Raw genomic sequence first — 14,556 nt, forward strand, 5'->3', positions numbered from 1 at the left:
AGAGCATTGCCTGATACATAGTCTTATATAAGTAGCAAGTATTATTATTATAATTAATAGACCTGTAATGTTCATAGTACCAACTTCAGCAATTCTTTTTATGTATCTATTCTATACTTAGAACTTTAATGTGTATAAGAATGACATTAGATTTTCATAAAGTGCAGATTCTTAAGACTGTTTCCTAGAAATCCTTTCTATCTTATACTTTCCCTAAGTGATTTTATTAACTCCCAAAACTTTGTATAGGGCTAGGTTAGAAGAGGATTCACAGCTCAATTCCATGGAACCCAGACATTTGCTTTACGGGGCACAAATTATAGGGTGCTGGCAACATTAATAAATGAAGCAGATTTTTCTTTCAGTTAATATATGAACAGTGCATGAAATGGAGAGGGCATGTCTTGTCTAATTTAGCACTAAGTAATACTGTTATTCAGAAATATGATGGATTCATTGTCCAATCTTATGAGTTTTACAGGTAAGTCAGAAATCCTGGATTTGTAAATGAAACTCCCATAGTTTTTCAATGTTGGTTTCAGTTATTTTTGACAGTGTATGAATCAAATACATATAAACCTGCAGGTGGATCAGGCGCTTGGGTCAATTATTATCCTTAATTGAATGGAAGCCACTTATAAATCTAAATCTCTATCCTTAATTATTTCACTGAGCTCAAAACTAATTCACAAGTTTTTCAATGCATATTTTCACTTGATTAAAATACCAGAAATGCAATATACTTTGGGCAAAACCAAATTAATGCTTTCTAAAATTTGCCTCTCCTTCTTTCTTCCTTATCTCTTTGAGTGACATCAAATATATTTAGTCACTCAAGTAAGAAATCCTATGTTTACCCATATACTCCCAATATTCAACCAGTTAGCAAGCAATTCAACCATTCAATTAAAACATATTTTTTAAAGATTTATTTTATTTATTTATTTCTCTCCCCTTTCCCCTTCCCACCACCCCCCCCCCCAATTGTCTGTTCTCTGTGTCTATTTGCTGCATCTTCTTCGTCCACTTCTGTTGTCATCAGTGGCACGGGAATCTGTGTTTCTTTTTGTTGCATCATCTTGTTGTGTCTGCTCTCTGTGCAATTCCTGGGCAGGCTGCACTTTCTTTGGTGCTGGACTGCTCTCCTTATGGGGCGCACTCCTTGCGTGTGGGGCTCCCCTACGCGGGGGACACCCCTGCATGGCAGGGCACTCCTTGCACACATCAGCACTGCGCATGGGCCAGCTCCACATGGGTCAAGGAGGCCCGGGGTTTGAACCGCGGACCTCCCATGTGGTAGGCGGACGCCCTAACTGCTGGGCCAAATCTGCCTCCCTCAATTAAAATATTATTGAGTACCTGTACATCCAGATATAATTCGAGGCCCTGGAGCTACAGTGGTGAATTAAATCACATTTTTTCCTAAAAATATCAGGACTCTGTTCTTCCTATAGCTACAGCTTTTAATATTTCTTTCCCTCAATTATTGAAATAGGCTTCTAAGAATTCTTTTGGATACTTTTGCTTTAATCTAGTCTATAAATGTATTCAAACAATATCCTGCCTGGTAAAATCTTCAAGATCTATTTATTTCAAGGTAAAATTTGACCTTTTATAAAAGCACTTTCACAATCTGGTCTCAACCATTCCCTTTAGCTTCATTTCTCACTTCTTGCCCTTATTAATAGAGCATTCCATTCCAACAGGAACCTCTGTCTTCCCATTCTCTTTGTATGTCCTCTCTTGAAAGGTTCTCATTCCTTACATCAACCAGTTAACTTCTAAATTTTCAAGATTTATTCGACTGTTACCAAATATGTTGTAACAGAAAAAACATGCTTCAGAGTTAAACATAATTATGAACCTTTCCTCTACACTTGTTTCCTGAGTAATACTGGATATTGTACAGGATATCCATTACATTTTTTCACTGTTTTATTGATTTTCCTTTTGGAAATGCCCACTCCTTGACTTCATGGAATTTATGGAATGAGCTGTCATTCAAGAGGGGTTTTTCTCCCTGATTAGTTAGGATACTCCTTCTTCCTCTACACAAGTTTTGACCTAGAAATGGAATAAGACTCAAGTGGCAACAAGGTCCATTGGAGGAATTGTTATAAATACTGCCTGTGAGAAAAGATTTCATTTCTTCTTTTCACATCAGGAGTTCTAAGGACCATGCAAGCTTGTAGCTCCCAGGGGCTAACTCTATTGCCTAGGAGAGAAAGTTTACATTAGCAAAGCTCTGAGGAAAGCCAAGTTAAGGGAAGGAGGGATGATAAGAAAATTGGAATCCCTAGATCCAAGCTTACCTTAGCCTTCCCAGTTTTTGTACTCTAGTTATGTGAGTCAATAGAGTACCCTTTTTCCTTCAGCTAGTTTGAACTGGGTTTCTGTAATATGTAACTAAAAGAATAGAGTCATACATGTATGTTATTTATCCTCTCAGAGCTTTGGCTTTATTCTAACCTTTTCTCTTTAGAGTTTCAAGTTGATTAATTACTCACACCTAGCTTATATTTTAATACCACCTTGTATTGTAATTTTTGGCATAGTTGCCTATCTCCACACAAAACCATGAACTCTTGAGGTCAAGGGCTGTATGGCATCATCTTTGTATTACCAGTGCTTAACATGGTGCCTTAAGGTTTTCAAAACTTCTTGTAATTTTCATTGTTAAATCTTCTTGTAACTGAAGAGTCAAATATCTAACAACATGTTCATAGCATTTACTTGAGAAAAAGAAATTTCTTTAGAGATCTTAGGACCATATTTTCCATAAATCACATGAACTTAAGACAAGCTAATGGCATATACTCCTTTTACCTTGCTATTAGAAACTTGCTTTTTGGTGCTCAGCATTACCTTGACTCCATGAAAAGACACACAAGTATGCCCTGTATAAAGCTTCTCTTTCAAGTGGGTGGTATTTATTTAAAATGCCAAAATGACCATTTCACCCATTGCTCAAGATTCAATAAAAAATCAAATTCTTTTAAAACTTTTCATTATATGAAAGTATAATAAAAATTGTTAGTATTTTGCAATAAAGTGTCAGCATTGGGGTATTTTATTAACCATTCTCATAAATTTTATACTGATTAATATACATTACAAAACCTGTATTATTTTTTTAAAAAAACAGTTATACTACTGTGATTAGTATAATATAACTCACTGCCACCTTCAAAGGAGGCATTAATTTGATAACTAATACATAAATGGAAAAAAAGTAAAATCTGAATATCATGTTAGTCTCACTTTCATCCTTGCTATTCAACTAAAAATCCATAAATAATATCAAACAGAGAATTAACATTGTAAATTTCAATGTGTTGAGGCTTATATCCATGTGCTATTATAATAGTTTGCTAAGAATTTTAAGTGCAAGAATATATTTAATCCTTATAGCAAATTTATGAGGTTGGTACTTTTGTACTCCTATTTGATAGAACAGAAAACTAACACAGAGATAAATTAAGAAACTTGTCCAAGACCACACAGCTAAGAGTACAGTTGCTGAGACACAAAGCTCAGGCAGATAGCTTCTGCAGACCACAGTCAAAGAGTATCTTCTACTCTTTCATGTAATATTTTCTCCAAATTCTATAGCCTGAAGTTATGACAGGGTCATAATGAAAGTAATAGAGACAGCGTTTCCTTGTGTCAGCAATCCCCACTACTTTAGTTCCGTAGCAACCCAATTTCAAATCACTACTAACAAGTCCCAATATGTTAGTTATGTCTCATGGCTTGCAAATGTAGTAATACTATAAAATATTTCCCATGTCACTGCCATGAAATTCCCTGTTGTCTGATTTAACTCTTGGCTCAGCCTGATTCATTCATTCATCTAATATTTATTGAATGCCTACTATGTGTCCAGCACTGTTTCAGATGCTGGGAAATAGTGGAGATTAAAGCAATGTCCCTGCTATTATGAAGCTTATATTCTAGGGAAGAGTTATTTATGATCAAAATTTGACAGTTAATAGTAAGTGCTGTGGATGAAAAAGTCAAGGATGGAGGATGCCATTTTATATAGGGTGATGTGAGTAGGCCTCAATGATAAGATGGCATTTGAGAAAATCCCCAAGTAAAGGAGGGAGTTCTGCAGATCTCTGGTAGAAAAGCATTTTAGGAAGCTCTGAAGAACATTCAGGGGACCAGTGTGATTGGAGGAAAGCAAGCAAAGGGGAGCGTGCCATGTGATTACAGAAATAGAGAGGGTGAGATGAAATGTTAGCTATATATGGATGAATGTAAATATATATACCTATGTATATGTATTTATATGTGTGGAGGTAGAGTAAAGATTAAGTGCTGGTTAGGATGGTAGGTATGAGGGGAAAAATAAAGATAGGATTATTTCAAAAGATTTTTTTCGAAGCGATTAAAAGAATGGAATGTATTACTAAGACATGGAAGGTAATTAGAGAAGCGATTTGTTATGATGGTTGGGAAAACTCTGGTGTTCAAGTTATGGATATGTTAAGTTTCAAATTCCTAATATATGTCAAAATAGAGCTATTGAATAACCAGTTGCAGATGTGAGTCCTCATTGAGGAAGAGATACTGGCTGGAGATAAAAACTGGGGCTTGTCACAGTGTGAATCATATTTAATGCCATGGTTCTAGATGTACTCATACTCAGAGCAGAGATAGAAAAAAGACAAAGGACCAACCTTGGCACATTCAGAGGTTGGGAAAATGAGAAAGAAATTATCTTGTTTAAACCAAGAATAAGAATTAAAATATAGAATGTGAAGGAAAAGATGCTATGAATATCTTTCAAACAATATTCTGTAACAATGTTATGTTTTACAACTATCCCTTTCAAAAAAAAATGCATGGTAGAGTTCATGGAGCTATTGTAATTAAATACAAACTAAAGTATCTTTAACAATCAACCAAAGAGAATATAAGGATGATGTAGTGGTTTGAAGTTGTATGCGTCCAAGAAAAACATGTTCTTAAATTTGATCCATTCCTGTGGGTATGAACCCATTAAAGTAGGACCTTTTGAGGATGTTATTTCAGTTAAGCTGTGACCCAACTCATTCAGGATGAGCCTTATTCTTATTACTGGAGTCCTTTTCAAGCAGAATGAAACTCAGACAGAAAGAGAGATACCACAAGAAGCAAGAAGCTGAACATCAACAGAACCCAGAAAAGAAAGGAGAAACCATTAGATGCCACCCTATGCCTTGCCATGTGATAAGTTAGGGACCAAGGATGCCAACACACAGTTCCAGAATACCTTTGGGTCTCTGGGGCAAAACTATAGCTTTGGGATCATGACTTGAGTTGATCCTAACCTCAAATAAATTCCCATTGTTTATGCCATCCCTTGCATGGTATTTGCTTGAGCAGCCTAGGAAACTAAAACAATTGATATATTTTTATTAAAATAAAGGCTCTGAAAGAGGACACATATGCTAATACTTGACATGGAATTGAACCAAGAACACTTGCTTACATTTACTATCTTCAAGGTTTAAGAAGATATTATATAATTATCTATAAATGATCAATGAATATTAATGAAGTGAAAAGTCTACTTACAAATTTCCCTGAGGCATTTTTCTTACTTTTAATATGGCAGTCAATAGGAGGTTAAATTTCTGAAGAAATGATCTTGCTCCTAAGACTTAACTCACAAGATGGCACAAAAATCCTGGCCTATATCTGGAGATAATTTCCAAATACACACAGCAGGCAATGGAAATACTACAATTTTTACACAGGACTGTAGAACTCGGGAGACTTTTCTGTACATTTGATAAGACTGTCTATCACCCTCTTTTACTAATTTTAAGATAATTTAATTACATGAATAGCTATATCTGCTATATGTTCTTTTTGTATTTCATATTCTTAAATTTGTGCCCCAAGTTTTGTATAGAGGGCACTATTTAATTTTTTAAAAATAGGGGAGAATAGGATTACCTTTTCTCAGATGACTTCATGTTCAAGCTTTAGGCGAAGAAAAGCTTTAGGTGGGCAGATTAAATGGTCAAATTTTATGTGATTTTTCTCAATATTTGTTTTTCCCATAACAGTAATGTGAGGAACATAATATTAATAAAAGAATGAAACATTTACTTTCAGTCTTAGGAACATAAACTTCTAGCTAGGGTGACTAATGAGAAATATAATTTAATGCTTTGCAGACGACATGTAAAAAATTTGGAGACAACAAAATCTAAATTAGGTAAAACAAAGGTACAATTACTGAAAAAATATAAATCAAATGTACTTAAGACAAGCTAAGGGCATTTACTTCCTTTTACCTTGTATATTTTACTATTAAAGATAAATAATTTTAATCAAAACTTAGCATATTAGCAACATAATTATAGTTCCTTACATATGAATGCCTCTGATATATAGAAGTATTTAAATTTTAGCTCACAGTTCAATGCACAGTTTTAGATAAAATTGGAATAAATTTCTTTAATAAATTTTCTTTAAAAATCTTTAATAGATTTACTGAATAAATAACATTAACCACTGATATAGTTCAATATTTTAGTAATGATTTTCATGGTCTTAACTAATAACACTGGTTAATTATTCATTTCTATTATTGAGTTTATATATATTAATATATATTCTAGAATGTTAATTTTCATAAATAAAATATAATCCAAGTATCTTACAAAATTATGGTTTATTCTAAAATATGAATAAAAGCTATAAAATAACATTCTACTGATTTCATCTACTCTATTACCTTTTTCTCTATGTGAATGAAGAGTTGGACCAGCAAAATATTTGGCTGAAGTCACTGTAGCTAAAGAAGAGAATAAGTCTAACTAGCCAAAGAGGAAACAAGCTTATGCTTTTTAACTTATTAGAACTATTGTCTGGCTAACTGAGATAAGCCATAAGCCAGTCTAGAAAACTGCCAAGACCTTCATTTTAATACCTTGAGTAAGCCATGGTGTTTGTTTTAGATTCTGTATCTCACCTAGCAGTTCTTGTTCTCTTTCCTCCTTGCTATCTGTAGAAATACACACACATACATGCACACACACACAGGTGTCTAAGAAATGCACGTTTAGAAAGTTAAAAGGGAAGTAGATAAAAGTAGTTTAATCTGGAATGAAGGATTATAGGTTTTGCACCTCATAAGAAAGACTTAGAAAAGAATTGTTACATGTGGGAGGCTTCATTGTGTTTTCATTTCTTTTTGCTTCTGCTTCCAAGACATGTTAGGAATGTTACCCATGTTAAGACAACAAATGTACTCAGAGCTGTGGATGCTCTGGATAATTAACAAAGGTTACTAGTGAGAAAAAGCAGCAGCAGTCCATCGGGAAAGAATGAAGTGTGTCCTGAATGGGAGCTCAAATGGTGGTCCTGGTGAAGGATGGTACCATAGGCCTTTTTGGACTAAAGACATTTCATGACCTGAAGGAATGCCCATTATAAGAATCCAAGAGCTAGTGGGACAATATGGAAGACTAAGGAAATATTTGAGGCACTGTGGGCCAATGATCTCTGTCACATGTACTCAACTCTGCTGTTGTAAAAAGAGAGTAGCCACAGACAATGCATCAATGACTAGGCATGACAGTGTTCTAATAAACCTTTACTTTTAGACACTGAAATTTAAATTTCATATAATTTTATGTGTGACAAAATACTCTTCTTTTGATCTTTATTAAATGTTTTATAAAAATTTCTCTGATCCTGGCCTGGATCCTGATCCTGGCCATATAAAACAAGGCTGGATTTTGTCCATAGGTCATAATTTGCTAGCCCTGGATATAAATCATCATAGAACTGCAGAAAATATAATATTGGTGAAAAATAATAATAAATATTTATGTTAATTTACCTCTTTTTTTAATTGAATTTTTAAGATACAGGCAAGTGAAAAGGTAAATTTATTTTTTTTTAAAGAAATTTTTTTTAAAGATTTATTTATTTATTTCTCTCCCCTTCCCCCCCACCTCAGTTGTCTGTTCTCTGTGTCTATTTGCTGCATCTTCTTTGTCCACTTCTGTTGTCGTCAGCAGTACGAGAATCTGTGTTTCTCTTTGTTGCGTCATCTTGTTGTGTCAGCTTTCCGTGTGCAGTGCCATTCCTGGGCAGGCTGCACTTTCTTTTCGCGCTGGATGGCTCTCCTTACTGGGCGCACTCCTTGCACGTGGGGCTCCTCCCCTATGCGAGGACAGCCCTGCGTGGCAGGGCACTCCTTGCGTGCATCAGCACTGCTCATGGGCCAGCTCCACACGGGTCAAGGAGGCCGGGGGTTTGAACCGGGGACCTCCCATGTGGTAGACAGATACCCTAACCACTGGGCCAAGTCTGCCACCGAAAAGGTAAATTTAATGGATGGATTTATTTTTGTTTTGCTTGCCAGGGGCAGAATGAGGGGTCAAATCAAGTAAGGTGTGTTGCTCTACCTAAAATAATTAGGGCCCTTAAAGACTATGGCAGTCATTCAGAATTATTTAAATTGAACAACTACATATGTCAGGTACTTTTCTGGGTGCTGGAAATAAAGTAGTGAATAAAAGAGACACATTGTATAATATCAGGGAACTTACACTTCAGGTGACATCTTGGGACAGGCTCCTTAAAAGCAGATCCTGAGAGCGATGAGTTTTGTGTGATTTATTGGAGAGGTGGTCTCAAGAGATGGCAAATGGAGGGAAAAGGATGTGACAGGGGAGGAAAAAGTTAAGCAAGAATCTGGAGTTTGCTGGAGTCTGGCTTCTGAATGATCCCATTGAAAAAATTTGAAATGAAATTGCACCACAATTGATTGCACCTTGAGGCAATGGGCTGGATTTTTGTACCCATGTCATGAAAAGTTGTAGAGGGCAAGTAGTCTTACAGTGGTCTAAAGAAATGGAGAGCCCTAGTCATGTACTGAGACCTTAAGTCAAGATTCTAAGACGGAAAAGGACAGAAGGGGCAGATTGTATAAGGCCTTACAGATAATTGCAGAGTGGTCAGCTTTTATGCTAAGAAAATAAAAGCAGCAAGTTCGAAAAGATATCTGCCTCATATCTTTAGAGTCAGAAGGACTCATAAAAGCCATCTCAATCAACTTTTAAATTTTAAAAATTTTCTGGACTGGAAAGATCTAAGTGAAGCTAAAAGAAAAACAGAGCTTTAAATTAGAAGGAAAGTAACTTCCCATTTAATATATTTGAAGGAAAATCTGCTATAAATGTTTGAATATTTTCTACATATTAGGTTTCATTTGTTTAAGTCTTGAATCTAAATGCTATTCCATCAACTGCAACGAGTAAAAGGACGAGTCTTAGTTGGCTGATATGCAGAGGATGGCCAGTCTGGCCCTAGCTTGGTGTTTATCTAGCTGTAATTTCATCACACTGGGAAGGGTAATGCTGATAATGGTTTTAGACAAGTGAGTCACAGTCTCTTTACATACAAGAGTCAGCTGCTGCCAAGATGACTGTAGCTCCATAAATCATCAGTTCCAGTAGGTCCACGCATTTTATGTTCAAGTTGACAAATGGAGAACAGCGGACCATCTTTGAAGGATAATCAGTAAGTAGTTACAAAGCAATTTGAAAATAACATTGCACATGAATGCGCCCTGACAATAATGATATCCTGTTATTATTATTAGTTTGAAAGAAATATTTCATTTCATATTAGTATTGGTCTTCACAGAAATATTTATTAGTGGCTTCATCTCTTTCTCTCTTTTTAATATATAGAAACTGCATCCAACACCTTTATTATTTCAAAAATTCTTATATATTTGTCAATGCAGAGTCACACATTGTTTAATTTCATGAAAGCGAATTTAAGTTCCTGGCTTTGTCTTAAATATCCCATATCTTATTCTACAGTCACTTCTAGCAAATACAAATTTCTGATCCCAATCCTGTACCCCGATTGTATGGCAAGTAACCCTTACTGAAAGATGTCCTTAAAATAGAAGTCACATCTCCTATGTTATACTACTTCTTTAGGATCCTGATCTAGGATTGACATTGAAGAGAAACTGAAGCCAAAGCAATGCATTTGGAGGTATTAAAATTTTTAATAGAATATGTTTATCTAAGTTTAATTAAAATCTGTATGTAAAACATAATTCAGCCACAGATCTTGAAAAGGCTACAGAATAAGACATTCGGTTCTTTCCTGAAAATATAGATATAATAATATATGATATATATGATTTTATCTTAATATCTAAATGAGACAAAGTCATTTCAAAACAGTGTTAATTATGTTTATTTACTTTTAAAATAGGATATTTCTTCCAAATGACATCATGACATACTTTGCTTGATTTAAACATTTTTGTTTAAATGTAAGAATACTTGAGTGTCCAAGAGCATTTATCTTATTTGTTTACAATTAAAGAGTTGTTTCATTGAAACTATCAAATTCTAAGTGTATTTAGAATTAGCAAATTTCAAAAAATATAAAGCATTTTAAGTACAGTCTGGCATTCCCTGCTTTAAGTGGTCAAGTATGATTATTGTGAAATAACATATATAATTGATATGAAGCATGGCCTGCATATGCCCAAGTCTTAAATTTCAAATAAAAGCATGTACCTAATTGTTACTCTTTTCTGTACAGTGATATATGCTCTCATTGGGGATTTTTTAAAACTAGGATACAAAATAGTTCTGGAAAAGATATTAGTGATTATAAAATACTGGGAGTCAGAGATTGCTTAACATGCTAGAACTAAATACATTTAGATCGGCACATCAGACGCATATTCTAAATTCATTCTTGTATGGCCAACAACTATATACATATGAATGAACTGAAAACGCAGGAGTGACATCTATTGCATTACCATCACAAAATTTATTCTTTTTCTTTAAATAAGACCTCAACTTCTTTGAAACACTATTCCTTCTCCATTATATACAATGGGACTGTCATTTCAATGTACTGCATTTTTCTTGCCGAGTTGTGGGCTTGAGACCCACCTTAGGCCACCTCAGTTCTCTCACTTAGGAATGTGAATTTGTGTGCTTGAGCGTGTTTGATTTTCATTTATTCATTTATTTTTAATTAAAATTTTATTGAAGTATATCATTCATACATGAACATGCATAAACAATAAGTATGTAGTAGAAGTTGTGAATTTACAAAACAAACATGCATATCATGATAAGGGCTCCCATACATGACCCCACTACCAATACCTTGCATTGCTGTAAAATTTTTGTTACAAATTATGAAATAGCATCACTAAAATATTACTAGTAACTGCAGTCCATATCTTACACTTGGTGTATTTTCTCCCAACCTACCCAATTATTAACATCCTGTTTTAGTATTATGTTTGTTATAGTTCATGAGAGAACCTTCTCCTATTTGTCCTTTTAACCATAGTCCATCTTCCACTGCTGGGGAATAGGAATTTTGAACAGAGTGCCACAGACTGAAAATAATTAGAGGTAATTCGACTCATATGTGGGAACCCTGTTATGATGGCCCCTTAGTTCCTTATATCCTGGCATCTTCCTTTGCCCCCATCCTTTCTGAGATCTGGGTGTTGAGTTTCCTTTGTAAGTCTTTGAGCTGCCTCATATACTTCCAATAAATTCTTTTGGACATTAGTTAGCAATAATCAGCTTCTCTTACTTATGACCAAAGACTCCTAACTGATGGAAATTCATAAAAATGATAAAATATTATATGTTCATAGAAAAAAGGACACAATTTGGTGTGATAGTAATACGAAATAATTACAATTGTCTAAGTATTATGTGTCATAAACCTTAAGTGGAAAAGTGCAACAGACAGGTAGATGATTATGAAATGGATAAATTGTCATACCTGCCAAGAAAAAAGTAACAGTTTTCAATGTCTGGCTGAAGCATTTATACTACAATAAAGTAGAAAAGTTGAGGATTTCTGGAGAAATGTGGGGAGAGGTGCAGTGGATGCTAAGTTTTTAGATTCTTGATGCTGATCACAGAAGCTTTCCTAGAAAAATTTCCCATGATCAATTCCACCTAACTGTGGTTCTGCTTTTATTTTGTGTATTCTTAGCACTCAATATGGACTGCTTCTCCAGGACTATATATTTTGCTTTGCATGTATTCTAAGCTCTACTGAACAGTATTCATTGTATTTATCAGCTTCATTTGGGCAGGTCTTGTGGCCCTGGTAGAGTAGATTATGCAGAATTTGTGTTCCATTAATACTTTTCACTCATTCCAGTAAATAAAGTAAAAACAAAGAACACACTTCTAGTGGCAATTTAATCACTAAGGCTTCCTCCAGTATTAAGGTAGCTGATATCATGGTGTGATATGACAAAGCACATGATGTCACCAAACTCGACTCTCACAAAGCACACCATCCCCTCACGCCTGTTAGCCTCCTAGACTTACTAATTCAAAATGACATTATTATCATTAAAATAAAATTTTATTAAAAATATTATTTTATTACAAGGCTTTTCTAAAGACAACCACTCCCCTTTCTTCTCATCATCTCATGGGATAGCACTGTTACTATACCATCCAAATATTTTTTTGTTATATACACTTTGTATATGTAAAGGACAATACAGCTGAACTATAGAAGCTGTCATCCTCTTCCATGGCAAACTATCTAATTCCTTTATGACAAAATTTATATCTATTTCAAATCCAAGATCTTTTTACAATTATGGATGGGATTTTAGCACAATAGTCAAATAAAGCACCCTACAGAGTCTTTGATGATGTGACTAAAAAGAAATGCACACAGTAAAACAGTAAACATTAAAGATTAAAAATCAATACCAGAAGGAAAAAATATATATTTAGGACAGAAGTGCCCACTCAGTCTCTGTTGTGACACACATTGCTACTCATTCACAAAGGTCATTCTCAGTGCCCTGCAATGAAAATAAGGAGAACATGATCGCTTTTAATGTGCAGGCATCGCAACCTCATGACCACAAATAATTGGGCATCCCTGCTTGACTGTTTCTAAAAGCCAATTGCTGCTCAGTTGAAGCTCATTTTTTCCATGCAGAAATGTAAGGCTTAATTACCAGGTCACCCAGGTTTTAGGAGGAATGAAAATTACAGATTTCATGTGATTGTCCCAAAATTTATACTTGGAGATTAATTCATAATTAGGTAGTTTAAAAGAATTAGACCTGAGATCAGACTGCCTGAGTTGATGTCTTAGTTTCATCATTTTTTTTCACTGTTTAAGCTTTATGTTTAAGAAGTTTTAGATTACAGAAAAGTTTTATCAAAATATACAGGATTCCCACAATACCACCCTTCCCCTTCTCACATTTCCCCTATGAAAAATATCTTAACATTTGTGTGTGAATTTGTTATAGTTGATGAGCAAATACTGAAGTATTGCTCCTAACTATGGTCTATAGTTTACATTATGGTTTACACTTTCCATAGTACAATTTTATAGGTTTCACAAAATGTACAATGACTGATATCCATCATTGCAACACTGTTTACTTTCTGTTTGGTCTTGAAAATAACTTATTCTCTGGAAAACAAGATATAGGGGTTTTGTGAGGATTTCAATGAGAAAATAGAGTATCTGGTAAAGTATAAACACTTAATAAATATCAGCTTTTATTACCATTTAAAACAATGTGATGAAACCCCGAATACATATGTAATGGCAGATGTGGACCACTGGTTTAGACCTCTAATTTATAACTGTTCCTACTCTCCAGAAGGAAAAACACACAAGTTTTCAGAAAAAAAAAATTCTATAGGGTGGTGTTTTGGAGCTGTATGTACACCAGAAAAACCACATTCTTAAACTTAGTCCATTCCTGTAGGTGTGAACTCATTTTAAGTAGGACCTTTTGATGAGGTTACTTCAGTTAAAATGTGGCCCACCTCAATCAGATTGGGTCTTAACCCTATTACCAGAGTCCTCTATGGAAGGAATGAAACTCGGACAGGCAGAGAGAAAGCCTTGGGAAGCAAGAACCCAGAAGAGCATTGACAGGGCAGGAGAGGCCACCATGAGCATTGCCATGTGACAGAGGAGCCAAGGATCTAGGATCACAGGCAGCCAGTCCCAGAATGCCAGTCTTTGGAAAGGAGCATCACCTTGATGACACACCTTGATTTGGACTTCCTTTTAACCTCAAAACAAAGAGCAAATAAATTTCCATTGTTTAAGCCAACTCATTGCCTGGTATTTGCTTCAGCAGCCAAGAAAACTAAAACATATAACATATATCTCTAAAATAAATTTTTATATGCAACACTTAACACAGATGATGCAATATAAAGTAATTATAACCTACACAGGGTTCTGCCATTGACTCACTCCTCACTCTTTTCAATGAGTCCCACTCACCACCTGGCCAAATTTAAACTTAACCAGGAATCAAGTACTCTTGAACCTTGCAATAATATCTGTAGTATACAATAACTGACACTAAGAATTTAATGCTAACCTACATCTGATAATTTTCTCTAAACAAGATTTACTGTCAATCAAATCATATTTTTATGGGAAGTCTCTTAATGTGCCTATAACTCCTCACTTCTTTCAAAATCTAAATTGTCTAGATCTGAGATTACCTTTCTAATGACTTTTTAT

The 14,556-nt window shown here is 34.8% G+C and overlaps 1 protein-coding gene across 16 annotated transcripts in view; it reads right to left on the reverse strand.

Annotated features, from left to right (window-relative positions):
- Positions 1-14,556, reverse strand: part of PPFIA2 (PTPRF interacting protein alpha 2) — a 544,821-nt gene that overhangs the window by 463,327 nt on the left and 66,938 nt on the right. The gene's annotated exons all lie outside the window — the stretch shown is intronic.

Source organism: Dasypus novemcinctus, chromosome 12 (assembly GCF_030445035.2).
Source record: "Dasypus novemcinctus isolate mDasNov1 chromosome 12, mDasNov1.1.hap2, whole genome shotgun sequence".
Lineage (NCBI taxonomy): Eukaryota > Metazoa > Chordata > Mammalia > Cingulata > Dasypodidae > Dasypus > Dasypus novemcinctus.